This window comes from Narcine bancroftii, chromosome 12 (genome assembly GCF_036971445.1).
Source record: "Narcine bancroftii isolate sNarBan1 chromosome 12, sNarBan1.hap1, whole genome shotgun sequence".
Taxonomy (NCBI): Eukaryota; Metazoa; Chordata; class Chondrichthyes; order Torpediniformes; family Narcinidae; genus Narcine; species Narcine bancroftii.
This window is the reverse complement of record NC_091480.1, coordinates 96,207,253-96,230,005: the sequence shown is the minus strand read 5'-3', so window position 1 is coordinate 96,230,005 and position 22,753 is coordinate 96,207,253. Positions and strand designations below refer to the sequence as shown.

The 22,753-nt window shown below is 43.3% G+C and overlaps 1 long non-coding RNA gene across 3 annotated transcripts; it reads left to right on the top strand.

Moving 5' to 3' along the window:
* Positions 1-1,897: 1,897 nt before the first annotated feature.
* Positions 1,898-22,325, top strand: LOC138746703 (uncharacterized). Of its 3 annotated transcripts, none has more exons than XR_011347046.1 (4): positions 1,898-2,942; positions 9,027-9,084; positions 14,654-14,786; positions 21,753-22,325. It is a non-coding gene; the product is annotated as an uncharacterized lncRNA (long non-coding RNA). The 3 variants fall into 3 exon arrangements; XR_011347045.1 differs by lacking the exon at positions 1,898-2,942 and adding an exon at positions 4,491-5,697; XR_011347047.1 differs by lacking the exons at positions 1,898-2,942; positions 21,753-22,325 and adding exons at positions 4,491-5,697; positions 15,501-16,760.
* The last annotated feature ends 428 nt before the right edge of the window (positions 22,326-22,753 follow it).

Sequence of the window (22,753 nt, the reverse complement as noted above, 5' to 3'; positions counted from 1 at the left end):
AAGGCTGATCCTCAGCCTGGTGGTTCTGGCTCTGATACTCCTGTATCTCTTTCCCCCGCCGGGAGTAGCTGGATGATGGGACCCCTAACGATTTTGTGAGGCCATCTTCAGACAACAATGGTGGCTGATCGCGTCATTGTGGAGGAGGGAAACCCGAGTGATCCTCTCTGTATTTTAATACTCTGATACGCTGAACACTTAGTAATTTGGTATTCGTGCTAATATTACAGATGGGCCAATTGGAAGCTGCAACTCACACAGAAATAGGTCAGGTTCCTTGAGCCTCAACAATGAAGGGGTTCCGTCTCGAATATATTTCAGGATGCATGCGCAACAATAAAAGCAGTTTTCTACTGATTCAATACTGGGCATCGGTTGTCTGGGACTGGCTGACAATGATCTCAGAAACAATTGTTCTATCAGAATTTTACAATTTGGGAACAGGGAAGAATTTCTTGCAGAATTATGTTTCATCGTGTTGGTTCATTTTAAAGGTGACTATGGTATTAGCTAAAGTTCATGATTTTGGAGTATTAATGAAAGGATTTGTTAAATTAGAAAAGACAAATCCATTGAAAAACACAGAACTCCAAAAATTACAGATGTACGGCAGAGAGATTTATTGGAACGGTGATGAAATATTTCAATTCCACACAGGAGAACTGAAATCTTGGAAAGGAACAGCATTGAGTGGTTACTTTGGAGTTATGGCAATGAGGAAGTGGGGGGGGGGGGAGGTCTAGTGCGGGAGCTGACGGGAGTGGAGGAAGGAGGGAAGTACCCAACACGAGGGCGGCGATGCGGGAGTGAACTGATAAAAGCGCAACGCAAGATTGCACACATTTTAAACAGCACACAATGGACTTTAAAAATGTGTTGTGATTTAAGAATTGGCAGAACATCTCTTTTCACTATTTTTATTAACATTGAAATTTCATGTCCAAAAGTACAGAGAACATACAGATATATGTTAAAATTCAAAAGGATACATTACATTTAAATCGTATAATTTCATCCAAGGTTGCCCACACTTTAATCAAACAGGTTATATTGCACTGATGTTTTATTATTTTATAAAAAAAATCTAAACCTACTACTAAGAAAGAAGCTGTTTGGCCAAAAAAAAGAGAATTCTTATCAAAATGATGTTAGTCAACATTTCTACCTTTGTAACAGATCAAAGATTATAAAACTTATTCAAAAAAGGTCCCCACATTGTTTGAAAATTTACATTCAAATCGGAAATTGAGCACAGAATCTTCTCTAAATTTAAACATGACATGATGTCACGTAGCCATTGAGCACGAATAGGTGGGGTAACGTCCCTCCATCTGAGCAGCACTGCTCGCTTAACCATAAGAGAAATTAAAGCCAATACATGCAGCTCAGATGTCGTCACTCTCTCCAAAATAAAAAAAATAAAGCAGTTAGGGGGATTTGGTTTAAAATTAACTTTAAAAAGTGCAGAGAAAGTTTGAAATACATTGTTCCAATATTACTCAAGACTCTGACATGTCCAGAACTTGTGAATTAATGAAGCCTCTCCATTGTTGCATTTATCATAATGAGGAGATGCATCCACATAAAAATGAGATAGTTTGACTTTGGACATGTGAGCCCTATGCACTACTTTAAATTGTAGGCGAGATTGATGAGCATGTAAAGATGATTTGAAAATTACATTCCAAGTTTCTTCAGGAATTAAAAGCTGTAGGTCTTGTTCCCAGGCTTTTTTAAATTTTATCTGATGGAACTGCTCTTATTCACAACAACATATCATAAATGTTAGATATTGAACCATTATGAAAGGTTGTAAATTAAAAATTACATCAATTAAATTCTTATCAATTCTCTTAAGGATGTAATTGAAATCATAAAAAAATCTCTAATCTGTAGATAATTTAAAAAAAGAGTAACTGGAAGTTGTTCAAAGGAAGCAAGACTCCCTTCGACAAATAGATCTTTAAAATGTTTAATACCCAAAATCTGTACCATTGTTTTAAAGTTGCATCAATCATGGAAGGTTGTGCTTATTACTGCAGAGGCTGACATATAGTGAAAGGATTTGTTTAGCATGCTATCCAGCAAGTGTAACCATACACAATTCCAGCAGAATGAAACACAGTACAGAGTGTGGAGTACTGGAATTATATTGAGATATGATGAGCCTGCACCAAAATATTATGTTCGCATCTGGTCTCCCTAAACACAAGGATCTCCTTGTATAGTAGCCAGACAGTGATTGCTGTCTCAGAGATCAGTTCAAGTTCACCATCATCTGATTATACATATAAAACCTGATGAAACTCCATCTCTCCAGTCCACGGTGCATGCACAAAAACACCCATTAAGTGGTAAATAAAAATCAAAATAAATATCAATAAATATTTGGGATGATTGTCATGGTAACAGAATGCTGTCTATCAATCTTTCCATCAAGAAGTCCAGATTCCAGTGGCAGAGAGAGGTGTTGTGTCCCAGTGTTTATCCACCAGCCACTAAGGTATTGTGTTGAACACCGAGCTGAAGTTGATGAACAGCTTGGCGTATGAGGCATCGTTCTCTAGGTGTGTCAGGACTGAATGGAGAGTCAAGGCTATGGCATTTCCTGTGGACCAGGAAAACTGGAATGGGTCCAATGTTGTTGGGAGGTATTGCTTTGATGTGTCCTGTTACAGGCCACTCAAATCACTTAGATATCAGTGCCACTGGGTACTCGTCATTTAGTCTGCTTACTGTCACGCTCTTAGGTAGTGGAATGATTGTGGCTGCCTTGAAACCTGAGGGGACAGTGGACTGCTGCAGCGAGATATTGTAGGTATCCTTTACGATTTCCGGCAACTGGGCAGCACAGACCTTCAGCACCCGACCAGGTTCGTTATGTAGACCTGCGGCTTTGAGTGGGTTCAGCCTGAACAGGATCTTCCTCACCTCAGCCACGGGTATGCAAGGTGCCTATTTCTTCAGGGGGAGACGAGGATTTATTTGATGTGACCTTGTTTTTGTCATCAAGCCTCATGCAGAAGGTATCCAACCTGTCAGGAAGGATGTCATCATTAGCCATTGTTTAAATATGCGTCTCTTGCTCCCAGTGTCCTACAGGTGTCTGTATCACTTGTGTGATATGGTCCTGAAGCAGACCTGACCAGTACCTCTCCAAATTTAGAAGAGAGAGTGGTGATCTCATTGAAACATGCCAAGTCCTTCTTGCTGGATAGTTGCAGAGATAATGTTTGCTGGGGTAACTAGAACCTTCTTTAGGGCAGAATGGTTAGCATAGCGGTTAGCGCAACACCTTTACAGGACCAGAGTTCAAATCCTGCATTGTCTGTAGGGAGTTTGTATTGTTCTCCCTTTGTCTGCGTGGGTTTTAACCGGGGGTTTCGGTTTCCTCCCACTTTTCAGAGGGTACCAGGATTGTAAGTTAATTGGGGGTAATTGGGCGACACGGGCTCGTGGACCAAATGGCCTGTTACTGTGCCGTTTGACTAAATTTAAATGACTTTGACACTAGTTATTCAGGGTTGATTGGATAAGAACTTTAATCACCCTGATGGTAGAAGCGGCAGTGAAAGGTAAGTCCGGTTTCAAATTCTGAGGAATTGACGAGCTTGATTCTTCTCAACATCAGCGACAGGGTGGGCTTCCCCTCTCCGGCTTTGAATGCCACGAGGACTGGGTTTGAGCAACCATTTGTGTGCCGATGCTGAGATTGTTAGTAGTAAAAACACACAGAAATGCTGGAGGAACTCGCAGCGTCGATAAGAGGTAAAGATGTATTATTGATGTTTCTGGTCTGAACCCTTCTTCATGGTCTAAGCAAAAAGCAGGCAGGCATCTGAATTAGACTAGAGATTAAGGGGGAAGACTGGGAAGGGAAGGAGAACAGACCAACAGACAAAGAACAGATCAACAGACAAAAAATGCCAATTGGATATGATAAGGAGAAAGGTGAGAATTGAGTTTGGCTCTGTAAAAGGAGACAGAGGGAAAAATGGAAAAGAGAATGGAAGAAGATGGGGGGGGGGGGGGGGAAATTAATGGAAACCTGAGAAGTTGAAGCAAATGCCATCTAGTTGGAAGGTGTCCAGACGGAAGATGGTTGTTGGTCCTCCAGTTTCCCAGATGGAAGGATGATAAAGTTATTGCCCGCATGTTCCAGCAGGTGGCAGGCAAACACCAGTGGTCTCCCCCGAATGAGCAGTGGGAGTTCAGTGGGCCAGAACCAGACCTGGTTATTGCCCAGTCAGTGGAGTGGCTTCTCATGAAGGATCTTGCCAAAATTCTCATCAATGAAGTAATGATTATTAGTAACATAAAGCAACTGAATGACAACTGTTGATGCTGGGGAAGTGGGGTTGGGGGATATGATTCTTGCAGAGATTCATGGATATCCATGTAGGAGGAGCGACAAGTGTTTCTCTGTCAGAGGTGGTGTGACCTTTATATGTGGGGGTGGGGGGCGGAAATGACCAGTGTCTGTGGGTGGAGTAATGTGACTTGTGTATGGGGGGATGACGTGTGTGACTAATATTTGTGATGCAGTTTCAAGTTCGTTTAATTTTAAATTTGTAGCATGTCACGTAGTATAGTGAGAAGAGTTCTTGAGCGAGCAGTCTAGCCAGATAATTTGTACCGGCACTGATTTACCACAGCTAACAAACAAACAAAGAAAACACTTACTCGTTTCTTTCAGCCACCATGGTCGACTTTCTTTTACTATTCACTAGACGCAACATTGCACTCTTCAACTCCCCAAACACCACTCAGATAAACCCCTCTGCCCTTCTCATTGACTCACTGCCACATACTCTCACTCTCCTCCCGACGAAGGTAAGTACGTGACTGCGACAGTCCCCAGCCTCTGAGCCATGCAAGGAGGTGACTGATTGGATCAGTCCCGCTGCATAATGTCACATCACTTACGTCATCAGCGGCGGCCAGTCCCGCTCTTAACGAAGGTAAGTGCATGACCGTGACAAATTGTAGCATTTAGCCACGCAAAGTGGATGATCGAGAATGTAGAGATAAAATGAGAAAATTCAGAATCAATTTGTACCAAACAAAGGCAGCTTTTTTGGGGCTCCTTCAGAGCCTGATGGCTGCAGGTAAGAAACTGCCTTTCAGCCTGATGTGAAATTTCACCCTCTGGACCCTTGTCCCCGATGGGTTCAGAGAGTGTCCAGGGTGTGACAGGCCGGTAAAATGGGGGTTCCTGGGAAATTTTCCCAGGAACCCTCCCATGAATTGGCAGTGTGAAAACATCGGCCCAGGAAAATTAACCAGGACCATGGCTCTACCTCCCCGGGTAATTTCCCCAGGCCACCATCTCCCTGCGGTCTGAATTGGCAAATTGCCAAGCGGAAAAGCGTTGTGACGTCGGTGTTTGTGAGCTGCATCACCAATTAAGGAAGTATGTGGGAGAGATATTTGTGCAATAGGATTGTGGGATTGAATTACTCCATTTATTTAAGCATATAGGCATTCGTTTTATTGATTTTTTTTTAAAGCCTCGTCTGCTATTACTGTGCAATCCAATTTCTGGTAGGACTTCCTGGTTAGGGCTGCATTAGGGGATGTTATAATGCATGCATGCACATTCATGCTGGGTATGATATATTAATCTACATGCACAAGTGTGTGTGCATGCACACACATGTTGGATAGCCTTCTGTATGCCATTCCCAAGAAGCCCAGGTATGTGTGGAGAGAAATGTTGACAATTTTAACAATATTTGGATGTTCAACAGGGAAGAAGAACTTTGTGACGTCGTCGCACTCTTTACCCTGTTCTGTCAATAACCCACTTCCTGTTACAGGATCAGGCACCACATTGTCTTATTTCCATTAGTTTGAAACAATTCTCTTTAGTTCTAAACAATTCTTTTGTCAGGTTTATGAGTTCTTTTGAAAGAACTCAACCTTTTTCAGTCCAACACCCACATGGCTCCTGGCTTAACAGGCCATGGCCCACTAGTGGCAATGAGTAAGCAATATTTTCAAATGAAAGGCACCTCTGTGAGAAATCCACCTTTATCTCATTTAAAATATTTTATTTAAAATTTTTAAAGACCCACATGTAAACGCGCTGGGGCCCACTGGTTGAGAACCACAAGTAGGGGGACATGGCAAAGTATTGCCAAATGGGCCTAGCTCTGTTACCATGGACAAAGGAGGTAGAAGAACCTGTTTCTATGCCGGCCGTATAACTCCATGCCTCAGATGGGAACAGCAGACCTTACTTTACCACAGTGCTGGTGCTTGACTAGAGGGTCTCATTGGATTTTCAAAACTAAAAGGAATATGCTGCTGGTCATGGTACTGGGGCAGCCACGCTTTTCGCTGCCTTCCTGCTTGGGCTAACTCTGATCTCATTCTGTGACAACCGGATCTTGCAATCCTGGACCACAGGCTCACATTAGCTAGATGTGGACTCAAGTCACTTTCTGTCACCGTGGCCTCCTCAATTTAAATATAGACATACAGCACAGTAACAGGCCCTTCCAGCCCTTACTGCCCAACTACACCCAATTAACCCGTGCATTTTGAAAGGTGTGAGGAAACCGGAGCGCCCGGAGGAAACCCACAGGGGAGAACATACAAATTCCTGACAGACCAAGTCAGATTCGAACCCGGGTCACTAGCACTGTAACAGCGTTGCATTAACCGTGCCTCGTAAAGTGGTAACCACAAAATGCAAAATAAGCTTGAAGGTTATTTTGGGAAGTGTGTTCCCTCACAGGAAGCTATGGTTGTCATTAGGAAAGCACCTGAGTGATCGTCTTCAACGAAATTGCATTTTCCAATGGCTTCATCATTTCCATATTTGCTGGTATTACCAGCATTATTTTCCGTAATCAGCTCCCAATCCTCTAGTTCACTCATTGAGGTTCTGACAGCTGAATATTTCATTCTGCGTAGCCATGCCATTGCACTTCCCACGCAGATCCACTATGGCACTTGCCTCAATTAGACATCGGTCTGTGGCTGGGTTTCAAGAATTCAGTACTAGATCATTTCATGATCCGCAATCCAGAGCTAAGTTCGACATAATCATTTCTCTAATTCAAATCACGGGCACCAGTCTTCACTCCATCGAGGACATCTACAAAAGGCAGTTTCTTAACAAAGCAGCCTCTATCCTCAAGGACTGTGGTACCATTAGGCCAACTAGGCAGCCGCCTAGGGCGCAGACCTCAGAGGGGTGCAGCTGAGAGATTCCAACAGCTCTGCCACCTCTGCACCATGAGTGGTGTGATTCTGACTAATGCGCAATCACACAGGTAAGGCGGAGGGAGGAAGTGGTGCAACGCTCATCGAACGTCATATCAGGGATTGTACCCTGGTCTGATCAGCCTGGTCAGCCCCTCCGCTCAACCCATTCAGCTCCCCCCCCCCCCCCCCCCCACTCAGCCTGGCCAGTACCCCACCATGTTCAACCTGGCTCTCTTCACACTGCTGCTATCGGGAAGGAGGTACGGGAACCTGAAGATGAACAGCGGCACAAGGACTCCTTCTTCCCCTTCGCCATCAGGTTTCTGAATGGACAATGAAACACAGACATGGCCTCACATTTGCTCTTTTTTATTTCTTTTTGAAACGTGATTTCTAGCGATACTTGCCCTGTGACGCTGCTCCACAGCAACAAATTTTGTGACATGTTCACGACAATAAATTCTGATTCTGAATTAACAGATCAAAACATTTGATTGTGTTGGAGTTTGGTGGGAGAGGAAAGCTGCTACTGAGTATGTTCTTCTGTAACAGGATTCACTATCAAACTCATGACCTTCATTTTTAAATATAATATAAATAGTTTACAGTGGGCAAATTGATCAGCTCAGGGTCCAATATCTTGCAAAGAAGGCACAGGAACCTTCAACTGGGTTGGGGACTGCCGAGAGGTAATGTAAGGTGTAGTTCTTCCAATTCTATGCAGCTCACGATTTTATAAACCTCTACAATATCCCTCTTACCTTCCCCTGGCCTTTTAGGCTCCTGTGAGAAAAGTCCCAGTCTATTCAGCCTCCGCTTGTAATTTGCACCAACCAGTTCCAGTAACATTCTCATGAATCTTCCTTCACCCTTTCCAGCTTAATGTACTTTCTATTGGCTGGGTGACCAAAACTGTGCACAATACTTTAAGTATGGTCTCACCAACATCTTGTAATGTTGTAAAGGCTTCCCTTGATCTCATAAAGAAATCATAAACCCACCTTTGTCTCACACCTTAACCACAGGCTGTGACAGGCGAGGAACCCACACAGGCTGTGGGCAACTACAATCAAGGAACTCACTCCAGGCCAGAGACTGGCTAGGGGTGGGGGTAGCCAGGTATTGGAACTGGGATGTGAGAGGGTATTGAGGATGCTGGAGGCTTCCTGATCATGTCAGAGGTTTGGATCTGGAGCTTGGGTTGCCAAAGGTTTGGACCAAGGCTGTGTGGGTGTGGGGGCTGTGGGAGGACAGGAGATGAATCCATGGAGACTCAATGTCTCTAAGGGGGACTCTCTTTGCTTCTCTTGCTCTGACTGTAAGGGGTGTTGGGCAATTTCTGCTGTGGCAAATCTTTGCCTTATGGTAGACTAAGGAAATTCTGTTTTATTACATGACTGTAAAATAATCTCGAATGAAATAATAATTCAGATCAATTTTCACAGAGTATGGAAGCCCATTTAATGGTAGTCATGAGGCAGATTAAAATGTTTTATTTGTGGGCCCACCTCTAGGAAATTCAGTGACTTCTGCACTGACCTTATTTAAGTTGCGTTTTTTTTGCTTGTGTCAGTTACTCAAGTGAGGGGTGTAAGTGGATGGCGGGAACCAAGGCATCGGGAAGATCATTGGTCCACAAGGAAACAGGCCCAGAGTTCGAGGGATTGGGTCAGCTTGCTCAAGATGAGGTGGGGGCCGCTGGGGGTTGGTCGGGAGGGGGTGGGGGTGGAGGTTGGCTGAGAAGCAAGTTTCAAATTAGAATAGATTAGATGGAGACCACACAGAACTAATGGCCTTTACTCCTCATTAAGGGTCCAATGTGCTTTAATGGACATAGAAAAACCACAGTTGAAAATTACAATCTGTGAGGTAAGGCCTGAATTTCAATTGATTGCATTTCTCACAACAATGGCACCATGTGATCTCATTTCTCGGCACTCACTCTATACCAAGATGCAGAATAGCATTGATTCATCCTCAATGATTGCAAGCAGTTTATATCAGAATGGTGTTTTTAAAAAAATTCCATAAAAGAAGCAATACTGTTTAAATCCTTATTTGGTCTAATCTCTACAGGAACAAAGATGCAACATAGAGCACAATCTGTTGTATTGAAACGATGTTTTTAACTTCCAGGAGATGCATAATTTTGTTCTTGCTTTAAGGCTGACATCCCTTTCAGAATTGTCATGTGACCAACTCTTGGTTGCAATGATTGGAGCCAGGGAGATGAGGGTCTCGCCATTGCCTGGTGTTGGAATTGCATTGCATGCATCCCTCGTTACCTGTATTAGTCACTCCAGCCGACGGGAAATGATCACTTGCAGCTGTGGATTGTAATATGTGTTATGATGACCTTAGTGTGCTTTCCTTGATCCAGAGGGTCCTTGCACGTGAATTAGTTCACTAAGCAACCTCAGAAGGTATATCTCCACATACTAAGGGTAACGAGTCTCCAGGTCACTTTGGTGGTTTTCAAAGTTCTTCTTTCCACTCACATACCACTTTAAGTAATCCCACTGCCATAGGTGCTCTGTGATTAGTTAGGGATTACTTAAAGTGGTGTGTGAGTGGCAAGGGGAGGTTGAGAACCATTGTTCTAGACCAATAGTTACTGAAATATTTTGCTTTAGAAAAATTGTCATTGTCCCATTTCCTTTGGAGCTATGAAACCATGCACATAACGAGTCAATTAGGTACGATTAGGTTTTCAGACTTTTTCTTTCCACCCACATACCACCTTAAGCAATCCCTTACCAATCACTGAACACCTAAGGCATAGGAATTACTTAAAGTCATATGTGAATGGAAAGAAAAAGTTTGAAAACCATTGCATTAGAATATCAGATGGATTATCATCTTCGACTTGGCAGGACAGATGGGAAAGGAAGGTATCGTCGTCTCCCGGCTGTCCAAGTTCTGGCTCACTGGACCCAAACGTTGCACCTTGGAACTATTACACTATTTTGGAGCAGTGGACAGGGAGATTCTCAACGGGGTCCCTACCCACTCCCACCCCTGGAGGCCACAGCACATTTATGTAAAAGCCTTGTTTTCTTCTCACCTCACGTAACATAAATATTTTTTATGTTTTTCATGTAGTCAGTAGGAGAGAATTATGGAAGAAATCGAAACTTGACTGTTTCACAGGGAAGGGGGCCCATAAATGTTGGGTAGAGTCCTAAGGGAGCCATAGCTGGAAAAAAGGTTGAGAATGGCTGTTCCATAGGAACCTGTCCTGAGAACAAGGGGAATAGTTTTAAGGTGAGGAATGAGAGGTTTAGAGGGGACCCAAGGATGATTTGCTTCCCCACACAGGGAGTGATTACAATCTGGGAAGTACTGCTTGAGAAATTATGAAGGCAGGAACTCGGACAACATCTGGACCAGAGGACCAACAGCTGGTAAATGGGATTTTGGGTGTTTGATGGCCATCCAAACAAATGGTTTCCATGCTGAAGATTCTGTGACTATGAACCTTTGCTTTGATGTATTTTCTGCAGACATCAAATGGTCCAGAGAGCCTTAGGCTCATCGGCAACTTGCAAACTCGGGATGGCACCTTGAATGGATGGACAGGTGCCCAGTCTTGGCCATTCGACATTCTGCCATCGGACCACTAGTCGGGGATGCAAGAGGCCCTGAAGGGGCGATAGTGAGGGATCCAATCCAAGGCTTTCGCTCCTCCCCTGCTCTCTGCCACCCCCATGCCATTCAGACTCTGATGCATTGGGGGAGGGGAGTTCCAATTAATGAAACCCAGAAATATTTTAGGGAATGGATCTGAACAGCATCCCACCCTCCCCCCACCACCCATCTCTGCTAAAGCAGTGAAGTTTGCACCACGTTTGTGATGAAGAAAGAGGAAGAGGAAAGGATTTGCAGTTGCTCAAGCGTTTTGCACAATTTTTAATTTTTTTAAAATTTAGACATGCAGCATGGTAACAGACAGATGGGACAGTGATTACATCAAACAGCACACATACAAATTCAAACACTGAAACAATGCTGGAATGGGGGGAGGCACTGTTGGCATAGCGGTTAGTGCAACGCCAGCGATCAGGACCAGCCCTGGGTTCGAATCCCGCACTGTCTGTAAGGAGTTTGTACATTCTCCCTGGGTCTGCATGGGTTTTCTCCAGGGACTCTGGGTTCTTCCCACCATTCAAAAATGTACCAGAGGTTGTAGGTTAACGGGATGTAAATTGGGTGGCATTGAGCTGAAATGGGTTGACAGGATCAGTTTATGTTGGTGGAGGGAGATTACCAGCAAGGTGTTGGTGGGAATCTGTGAAGCCGACTGACCTTTAGTGATGAGGGCTCCCCAGTATCTCACTCTCCAGCAGGCCCAACAGCCATTTTTCCCCTTTTCCTGCTCCCAGTCTGAAGACCCTTTGTCTTCACTGGAATAGCAAAACAAAATAAAAGACTGCAGATCCTTTAAACATGAAACAAAGACGCATAATTCTGGGAATACTCTGCAAGTCAGGCAGCAATAGTAGAGAGACAAGCAGACAACGACCATTTATCAGTAGAGGACAGTTAGAATGCCAGCATGCTTTGTGTTCAAGCATGGTTGCCTCCAAAGTATCTTGAAAAATAGGTGCAAGGAGCTTCAGTGATGTTCATGTCTTTGGAACTGTAGCCTTTTGCGTCATACATACCATTCCTGTTCTGATGGAAGGTTATTGGCCTTAAACATTAATTCTTTTGCTCCCTGAATTAACATGCAATCTCTTTCTTAATTTTTCAATCTATGCTATTAAGTACAGGTTGTACCTCTTTAATCTGGCGACAATGGGACCTGGCCATTGGCGGACCACAGAAAACAGAAATTGACCTCTTGAGGGAATGCTTATTAGCACGAGCACCATCCTGGTCTCTTGGATGACATCCAGAAGGGATAAAATGCAGCTGAGTATAAGAAATTAACAGGACTGTATCACCAAAACACTCGGCTGCAGTGCAAACAGATTTTGGTGCTTTAGCGCTGCTAACAGCGTCGCCCTGGTGGCAGATTCAAAACACGCCGGACCACAGAACGCCGGATTAGAGAGGTACAACTGTAGTATGAATGGCCCCTTGAGCCTGTTCTGCCATATTGGAGAGAGCTCAGCAAAGTAGTATCATTCAGATGTACCTCCAGATGCCTGGTCCTTATTGGATGGCAGCACAGGGTATGGGCCCTTGAGCCTCATTGCCTGACTTCCACCAGTCGGGGATCTGTGGAGGGAGGAACAGATTGATGAGGTTGTATAATTGTTGGGGGAGAGGGAGGGAGAACAGGAGACACCAGAGAAGACAACATTAATGCCATCTGGTTTGGAGAGGGCGAGACGGAAAATTAGGTGTTGCTCCTCCAATTAACAGGTGGAAGACAATGGACAGACATGTCAATGGTTGGGGGGGGGGGGGCGCAGAATTGAAATGGTAGTCACTGATGCAGACAGAGTGAAGCCTCAGCAAAGCAATCTCCCAGTCTGTGTCCAGTCTCTCTGACGTAGAGAAGGCCACAATTGGAGCACCGGATGCAGTAGATGCCCGTGAAGTGTTGCTTCACTTGGAAAGACTGTTTGCACTGAATTTCCTGGAGACAGCTCTTTGAAACACTGAATGAAACATCTGAGAAGCAGCAAAAATATTTAAGTCAAGATTTGCTATTCAGTTCCTCATATAATGCTCGAAGCATGTATAATGATTTCATAACCAGTTCCAGGAATCCCAGGCAATAAATTGAGCACCAACTAGTGATGGGCAAGTTATTGTGCAACATACCTCTCCCGAGGGGGCTTCCCCATCATAACCTCGCATCATGCAGCATGGAAATGGCCCCCTTGGCACAACCTGCCCATGCTGACTGAAGTGTCCCATCTGCACTCGGCCCACCTGCTTGCATTTGGCCCATATCTCTCCGAACCTATCCTATATGGGTACTCGTCCAAACTTTTTCTACCTCCTCCAGCAACCTGCTCCATTCACACACCACCCTCTGTGTATTAAAAAAAAGAATGTTCATTCCAGAAGGTAAAATGTTTGTGTTGGGGGTTCCCACATGCTGTCTGTTTCTGAACTCTCCCATTTCTCAATGTACTCTCGCAGGGTTAAACTGATATCGTCGCAGATAGATGGTCAGAAAGATACGGTCAGAATCTCTTCTCCCCACGGGTAAAAATGTCAAATGTGCAAGGATGTGCATTTAATATGAGAGGACATATTTAAAAATGTGAGGAGCACATTTTGGAAGGTGCTTGGAATGGGCTGACAGGAATAGTCGTGGAAGCAGATACAACAGTAGCATCTCAGAGGCTGCTGTGATTATGAAGAGAATGGACGGATATGGATCATGTGTGGGCTGAAAAGATTTGATTTAATTGGACATGATATTGGGTGCAGACACGATGTTTCCTGGGCTACACTGATGTTCAATGTTCTGTTGGGATATTCCTGGAGAATGGAAAAGATTCCAATGCCAGAAGGAAATTCAGAGTGGGTTAAATGGGGGGTAGGGGGAGAGGAGATTTGTTAGAATAACCACAGGAGCAGGTCAGGTTGAAAGCCTTTGTCAGTGCTGCAGGTTCAAGGCAGCCTTTCTGGTTGTTTCTAAGAGCGATGACAGTTGGCAAAATAAAAATTGATAAAGATCTAATGGACAAAAAAGGCTGCATTTACTGGAATCTGGAGCAAAAATAGCAGACGGCTGGGGGAACTTAGTGGGTCGAGCAGCATCTATGGGGAGGGGCGGGAGGGGGAATTATTGATGTTTCAGGTTGAGATGCAACATCAGGGCCCTACATCAGCAAGAATTCATGTTCATTTAAGACATGTACTAGTAACACCTCTGGTGTCCTGGATTGGTAGATGCCGGATATGTCAAATTTCCAGTTGCCTGCTATTGCGTGTTTTGTGATTGGTGAACTAATCTCTGTTTGGGTGGGGGGCAATTTTAAACTTTCATATTTTTTTATCTATTTATTTTCCACGATAGTTGCTTAGGCTGCAGGTTGCTTGAATTCAGATTTTACTGTACATGTCATGGGCTCGAGCGATTGATCGAACCTTAGAACAATGCAGCACAGAAACAGGTCCTTCGCCCCTTCTAGTCCATGCCAAACTATTGTTGTAACTAGTTCCACTGACCTGCACCCTGATTATAGACCTCCATACCCCTCCAATCCATGTACCTGTCCAAATTATTTTTAAAAATTAAAATTGAGCCCGTATTCACCATTTCAGCTGGCAGCTCATTCCACACTCCCACCGTTCTCTGTGCGAACTTCCCCCTAATTTGCCCTCTTAACCTTTCCTCTTTCACCCTTAACCATGTCCTCTGGTTTGTATTTTGCTCACCCTCAAGTGGAAAAAGCCAACCTCCTCTGTGTAGATCCATCATAATTTTAAATACCTCTATCAAATCTCCCCTCATTCTTCTACGCTCCAGGGCATAAAGTCAGAAGAAAGAACAGTTAAAGCCACCCCCTTCTTAATGAGAAGAAAACATCTGCTAAGGACATCCAGCTGGCTCGTGGAAATGGTGCAGAGTAACTTATAAACCGATGTGGCGGGTCTCCCAGGTAAGGAGAGAAAACTGATGGGTGTTGGGTGGTGATGCTCTGTGATCATGGCTGCACCGTAGCAATGGCAGTTAGTGGTGATGCTTCACAGATTCAGTGACCTGGGTTGGATCTTGATCTCGAGAGCTGTCTGTGTGGTGTTCTCCCCATCATTGTGTAGATTTCTCCCAGGTGTTCTACATCCTTCCCATGCCCAAAAGCAGTTCGTTATTTTTGCTACTGAAGTACCCACGTAGGCTGCAGGCTGTTGGCGACTCAAGGTGAGGTACCCACGTAGGCTGCAGGCTGAAGGCGACTCGAGGTGAGGTACTCACGTAGGCTGCAGGCTGTTGGCGACTGCGGTCGAAGAACTCACACCAGGCTGGCTCCAGAATGGCTGAAGGGGTACCAGGTATCAGAACCGGGATGCGAGAAGGTGCCGAGGCTGGTGAAGGCCTCCTGATCGTGTCGGAGTTTTGGATCTGGGGCTCAGGTTGCAGGTGGGTTGGACCAAAGGTTGTGTGGCTGTTGCCGTTGTGAAAGTGCTGCTGGTAAATCCATGGGCCCTCATCGTCACTGAGGGGGGCTCTCTTTTGCTTCTCTTTCTCTGAATGTAAGGGACGCTGACCAATTTCTGCTGATGGTGAATCTATTTCTGCCTTATGGTTTTGTGTCATATTTCATCTAATTTTATATATGACAATAAAAATAATCTTAAATACCTCTTCACTCTAGGTTGTGATGTAAGAATCAAATGTATGAGAGAATAATATCAGGGAACTCGAGGAAGTGAAATTGATGGATTGACTGGTGGGAAGACATGGATCCAATGGGCTGAATGGTCTCTTTCTGTGTTGTGATAAGTACGTCAGCCATGTGGGAGGGGTTTTCTGGAAGCCAAGGTGACCAACCAGCTGATTCTTCCTCAGTGATCTAAATCGCCTTGAATCTCTGGCCGTGGATCTCACCAGACCTACAAAGCAGATCACCCTCTGGTCTTTGTGAGCAAGTGTCCTCTTTTGTTCAAGGAACGTTGGATGTGTATGCACCACAGAGACAACTAAATGGAAAGTAAATGCCCTTTCCGAAATGAAACTGAAGAAATCTGAGCCGTCAAACAAATAAACTCCTGTGATGTCCATTGTTTGTAGGAGCTTCAGGCAAGTTGGTGGGGATTGTGAAGTCTTGGGCAAGTGTTGAAGAGCTGATCATGGACAAACCAGATCCAGAACATTGGGCAGTACTCCAAGCTGTTCACACAATTATCTGTTATTTTGTTTATCTTATTAGAGGAGCAATTAAAGCTTGAATTGTGATGTTTGCTTATCAGTTTGAGAAAGTAAATGAGAAATATTCAGTGAGCAGTTCCACCACAGTGTGATTTAATCTGCTGCAGGTAAACATCCACTAAGTAGAATTTGTCGGCTGAGATAGAAAATCTGCTCTCATTAGTTTTCAACCTCGTGGAGTTTTCCATTTCATTTTTATTTTAGTTACCAACGAATCTTAAACAAAATTCAAATGTTCTTCGTTTCGATTATGTTTTGGGAATCTTGGCATTTCTGGTATTGTTTATCTTCCCTACACCCTGCAAAATGTGGTGGTGATAACTTTGGTTTTATAATAATTCGTTAAGTTTTGTGGACATTATTGCTCCAAATTATCAACTGATTTTAACTTCCACAGCTACCTCACTGGGTTTTTTAACTGATAGCACAGACCTCTGTATTTCTGGTCTGACATCATACCTTATAGATTGGGTATGTATGTGGCACTCACTATTGATTAATTGAATTTCTTTCTCCAAGTGACATGCTCCTGAAATTTCTTGGCACCACCTCTGCCAAATGTAATGTGATCAATGACAAAGCATCTCATTCAACTTGGACAAGTTGCTGTAAGCCAATTGTTCTTTTCTTTTGTATTTTTGCTGTGAGATCGAAGTCCATATTGGATCTGCTCCATTTTTGCCTGTGGCTCTTCTTGCCCAATATAGTTCCCTTTGTTAACTTTTTGGACTGTTCTCTTACGCTTCCAAATAAATTTTTAGTCTTTTGATTGAAATCTATTTCTAGCATCCCGTTACGATTGAAACTGTTGAATAAAAGTTTGGTAATCACAGTTCAAGGAGTTTGTAGGTTCTACCTGTCACTATAGATTCTGTAAGTTTTATATCAGTTTTGTTTACTTTCAATTACTTCATTCACAAGCCTCGGTCATCATTCTTGATTAGAGAGTCAGAGAGTTATAGATTAATGCACCAGAGAAATTGGCCCTTCACTCTAACTCGCCGGTGCCAACCTGAGCTCACCCAACTTGCTTGCATCTGGCCTGTATCCCTCATACTTTCCTATCCAGGTACCTGTCCAGATTTTTAAACATTGCCAGTTCTGGCACTTGGCTGCCTTAGATTTTTGGCTATCATAATCCAACACTGCCACAGCCCTTCCCTAGCAACAAAGTGATTTGAGAGGCAGAGATAAGGGTGGGCAGCCAACACCTTTTTCCCAGTATGGCAATGGCCAATGCCAGCAGATATCCATATAAGGTAAGGGGAGGAACGTTAAAGGGAGACATCAGAGATGTTTTTTTTTTCCCACAGTGGTAGGTGCCTGGAATGCATTGTCAGGGTTGGTGAGGGAGGCTGGTACAATAGGGACATTTAAAAGACATATAACCACGTGGATGTAAGGGAAATAAAGGCTATGGGCTGTGAGGTTAGGTAAGGTTAGATTGATGGTGGAATAGGTTATATAGGTTGGCACAACATTGTGGGCTTGTACTGTTCATTGATTATAAAGGGCTTCCTTTTTAAATGAAGATCTTTGCTGAAGTCGAGACCTGGGGACCTCTGATGGAGTCTGCATGGTACAGGCTTCATTCGATCTGAATCAGGATTGCAAGACTGTAGCAAGCCCTGCTGCATCTAACCAAGCCATGTAAATGAAATTCCTCCTTTTTAAAGACACGGAGAATTTCAGAAATTAAATGTAATTGACACTGAGATCATGCAGTCATGCAGTAATTAAGTGAAGCAGCACCTCAACTGGACCTTCAGCCCATCGGGTTCATGCCAGCTATCAACAACCCATTAGTACCCTGCAATAATTTACATTCTCCACACATTCACATCAACTATTAGACCACCCCTCCACCCAACTCTGCCACGCTACCAACATACCAGAGGCAATTTAGAGTGCCTAACTAGCAACTGGCCTCCAGTTCCTTAGGGTGCAGGAATAAAACAGAGCACCTGAAAGAAATCCACATATTACAGGGAGAAAGTGCAAAGATCCCAGTATTCCCACTTTTTTTTTTGCGGGGGGAGCGGGGTTCAACCTTTCTCCCATCTGAATGACCTCTATTCAGATACCATTATTTCAACAGAGCGATCTAAAGGAAATAGAAATAAAATAAATTTATGGGTTTCTCGGATTGTTCAACTGTGGGAAGAAGCTATTTCCCATCCTGGCAGTCCTAGTTTTTATGCTCCTCTACCTCTTCCTTGAAGGTAATGTCTCAAAGATAATTTAACTGAATTTAAGAGGGAAACTGTAATCTAATCTCTCACTGGCTCAGCTGGTAGAGTCATTGGCCATCAATGCCAGAGACCCAGGTTGACTTTGTGCGCTGTCTGTGAGGAGTTTGCACTTTCTCCCTGTAATGTGTGGATTTCTTTCAGGTGCTCTAGTTTTTTTCCTGCACCCTAAGGAACTGGAGGCCAGTTGCTAATTAGGCACTCTAAATTGCCTCTGGTATGTTGGTAGCGTGGCAGAGTTGGGTGGAGGGGTGGTCTAGTAGTTGATGTGAATGTTTGGAGAATGTGAATTATTGCAGGGTACTAATGGGTTGTTGATAGCTGGCATGAACCCGATGGGCTGAAGGTCCTGTCGAGGTGCTGCTTCACATAATTACTGCGTGACTGCATGATCTCAGTGTCAATTACATTTAATTTCTATTTTAAAACTCATCCAATTGCTCTCTTCTTTTGTATTTTTGCTGTGAGATCGAAGTCAATATTGGATCTGCTCCAATTTTGCCTGCAGCTCTTCTTGCCCAATATAGTTTCCTTTATTAACTTCATGGACTGTTCTCTTACGCTTCCAAATAAATTTTTAGGCATTTGATTGAAATGTATTTCTAGCATCCCATTACGATTGATACTACTGAATAAAAGTTTGGTAATATGTAGATCAAGGCTGTTTGTAGGTTCTGCCTGTCAGTGTAGTTTCTGCAAGTTTTATATCACTTTTGTTTACTTTATTCTGCATTCACAAGCCTTGGTCATCATTCTTGATTAATGCAGTAGAGAAATTGGCCCTTTAACTCATCTGTGTCAACCAAAGAGCCCAATTTGCTTGCATCTGGCCCGTATCCCTCAGATTTTTAAACATAGTAATTATGCCACCTCCTCTGGCAGTTAATTCCACACACTTTCTGTCCCCTTTCAAATCGTTCCCCTCCCACCTAAATTTTAAAAAATTTAGACATTCAGCACAGAAACAGGCCCTTTCAGCCCATGAGTCCGTGCCACCCAATTGGCCTGCAACCCTCATATGTTTTGAGACTCTGACCATCCACCTCCCTTATGCTTCTCATGATGTTATAAACATTCAGACAGTTACCCCTTAGCCTTGCTTTCTCCTGGAAAAGCAATCCCAGTCTATCCATGGCAACATGGTTAGTGTTGTGGTTAGCTGCTAAAGCACTAGCGACCAGGATTCGAATCCAGCACTGTCTGGAAGGAGTTTGTATGTTCTCCCTGTGTCTGCTTGGGTCACGTCCGGTTTCCTCCCACCGTTCAAAATGTACCGGGTTTGTAGGTCAATTGGGCGGCACGGACTCACGGGCCAAAAGGGTCTGTTACCAAGCTGTATGTCTAAGTTTAAAATTTATCCAATCTCTCCTTGTGATTCATGTCCTCCCGCAATCACCCTTCTCCCTCCTGCTATCCAGGAAGAGGTACAAAAGCGTTCAGGCCCTCGTAACCAGATGCCGTGAGGCTTCTGAACTCTGGGGACACAGGGCTAGCATACATGATATTTATAAATGTTATGTTATTTATAATAAAGTTTCTGAAGTAAGTTATCCATGCAAATAACCAGCTCCACGGTCTGGAGAAAAGCGATCTCATTTTCACTGTACACTGCAATGGTTATGGTATGAATGACAGATAAACATGACTTGACAGTCCTGGCAACATCCTTGTGAATGTTTTCTGCAGCCGGTCCATTATAATCATATCTTTCCTATCCTACAGCGATAAGAAATCCACATAATATTTTCCCCAAATCTGATATAGCTGTAACATGACTTCCCAACTCTTGTACTTCTGGTGAGCAAGCTATTAAAGTTAGCACCTTATTCACTTACCCATCCCATCCTATCACAGCACCAGTGACATGGGTTCAAATCCGGCGCTGTCTGTAAGGAGTTTGTATGCTCTCCCTGTGTCTGCAGGTCCTCTGGTTTCCTCCAGTGGTTCAAACGCTCGGGGGTTGTAGGTTAATTGGGTGCAATTAGATGGCATGGGCTCGTGGGCTGAAATGGCCTGTTATCGTACCGTATGTTTAAAAAAGTAATTCTGAATATACTTGTGCATGGATCACAAAACATTAGTTAGCAGGTGGTTAGGAAGACAAATAGCATATTGAATACAAAGGTGTTAGAGTTTAGAAATAGGGAAATATTATTACAATAGTGTAGGTCATTGTTGAAACTGTGCCTGGAGTTCTGTGGATAATTTTGGTCTCTTTGAGAATATAAAGAATATCCTAAAAAAAGACATTCACTTGGTAATCCCTGGAGTAAGAAAGTTGTCATGAGTGGCTATAAAGATCTAATCTTGGAAGAATGAAAGTGGATCTTATTAAGACAAACAGATCCCAAAGAGTTATGAAAGAGTAGATGTTGAAATGTCTCCTTGGGTAGGAAAGTCATGAACATGGAGACATAACTACAAGCTGAGGAGGTGGACATTGAGGAGATCTTATAGAAACATATAAAATTGTGAAAGGCATAGTTAAGATAGAGGTAGGTAAGTTGTTTGCATTGGAGGGGGAGACTAGAACTAAGGGACATAGACTCAAGATTCAGGGTAGTAGATTTAGGAGGAACTGCTTTTCCCAGAGACAGATGGAACTGGCTGCCCATTGAAACAGTCGAGGTGACCTCAGTAAATATATTTAAGACAAGATTGGATAGATTTTTTACACAGTATGGGAATTAATAGATATGGGGTAAAGGCAGGTAGGTGGAGATGAGCCATCAGATCAGCTGTGATCTCTTTGAAATGCAGAGCAGGTTCGACGACTGGATGGTCGACTCCTGCTCCTATTTCTTATGTCCTTATGTAAAACTGAGGTTTATAGGAACTCGTAGTTGGCATTGGTTCTCTGGAATTGATATGAAATATTAACAGTCTTTTTCTCCATAGATACTGTGTGTCTTGCTATTTCCAGTAGTTTCTGCCTTTATTTCAGATTTCTGTTATCTGCAGGGTTTTTTTGATGCTTCTCTTCAACAATGCATTTCTATAAATGGGATGAGAAACTGGTGCAACACAACAATCGACCAATACTCCATCATGTACTAAAAATATGGAAGAGAATACATCTGGAGCGAAAGATGATAAATTATCAGATACCAAAAATAGTAAATGACGGGCTCAGTGAAAGGTTTCACCAGGATACTGCGACCATGGAAAAGTGGTATCCAGGCAACTGGAATCCATGAATGCCAGCCAATTATTGCTGGACATGGACACAAGGGGCATCAGATGCTCAGTACAAATGAAAATCAGCGGCAAAACAATTTTAGGTCAATTGAACTAACGCAACATGTTAGCATCATTATGCGATTAAACCTGCTAAATTCAGTAAAAGTTAATTTAATATTTCTCCAACTTTCTATGTGATATAATAAATCTGAAATTATTTTTGTGTTCAGCTTGAAGTTGTCTGATCATAATCCTCAATTCTTTTTCAGGAAGCAAACCTTTTGGGGAAAAAAGTTGTCCAGTGTAATTACTTCGTGGAGAATAAGTACTCAGAATGGTCTTGACACAGTAGCACATAGAAGCCCTAGGTAATCAACAGAAGGAGTGTACCACCCCACCATTATTCACCCAATGACCTCACCAGCCACCTCCTGATCCATCTTTGGTGCTCACATTGGCCTCATTAACCATTAACAAAAGTGAAATGGAAGGAGGGAGAATGCATGGATCGAAGTTCAGCTGCTCATCCATTTAAGGAAAACACTGACCACTTACACGTGGATATCAATCAACATTCATGGAATCTTTTTTGGCCTTCAGGAGACGATACAACAGTAATTTGATATTCTGGAATCAGCACCAGTACAAGGGCCTTGCCCTTTGGGACGTTCTGCATATCTAAAATGGAGGGCTGAATCCTCGTACGCAAACGGCATCAGTGCAGAGGAACAGTTCTGAGCTGATATTCTGTCCATAGTGTTTATCCAAGCTGCAATGTGCTTTGGTATAAAACATTATAGGTAATAACAATGAACATGTAAATTCAGTTTAAATGTTCTGATAAAAGGTCATCTAGCTGAAACATTCAGACATTGCCTGACCTCTTACTTACAATATTTTGTTTCAACACAGAAGGCCGTTCAGCCCATCTGCCAATACTGGTTCTCAGGGGAATACTATCAATCCCTCTTCCACGAGTTATTCTGTCGTGAAACATGAAAGTCTACAGATGCAGTAAATAAAGGCAAAGGTAATACTGGAGAAAGTGGGTGGTAGAAGAATCTGGGACAGTTAACAGGCATACAAGAGAGGTTACAGGAGAATATACAACGCTTGAAGAAACTCAGCAGGTCACATGTGTAACTTATGGAGCAAAGATAAAGATACATCAGCACCATTTCGAGTTTGAGCCCTCATCAATGTATCATTACCTTGAGGAAGGGCTCAAGCCCAAAACATTGGGGATGTATCTTTATCTTTGTTCCATAAA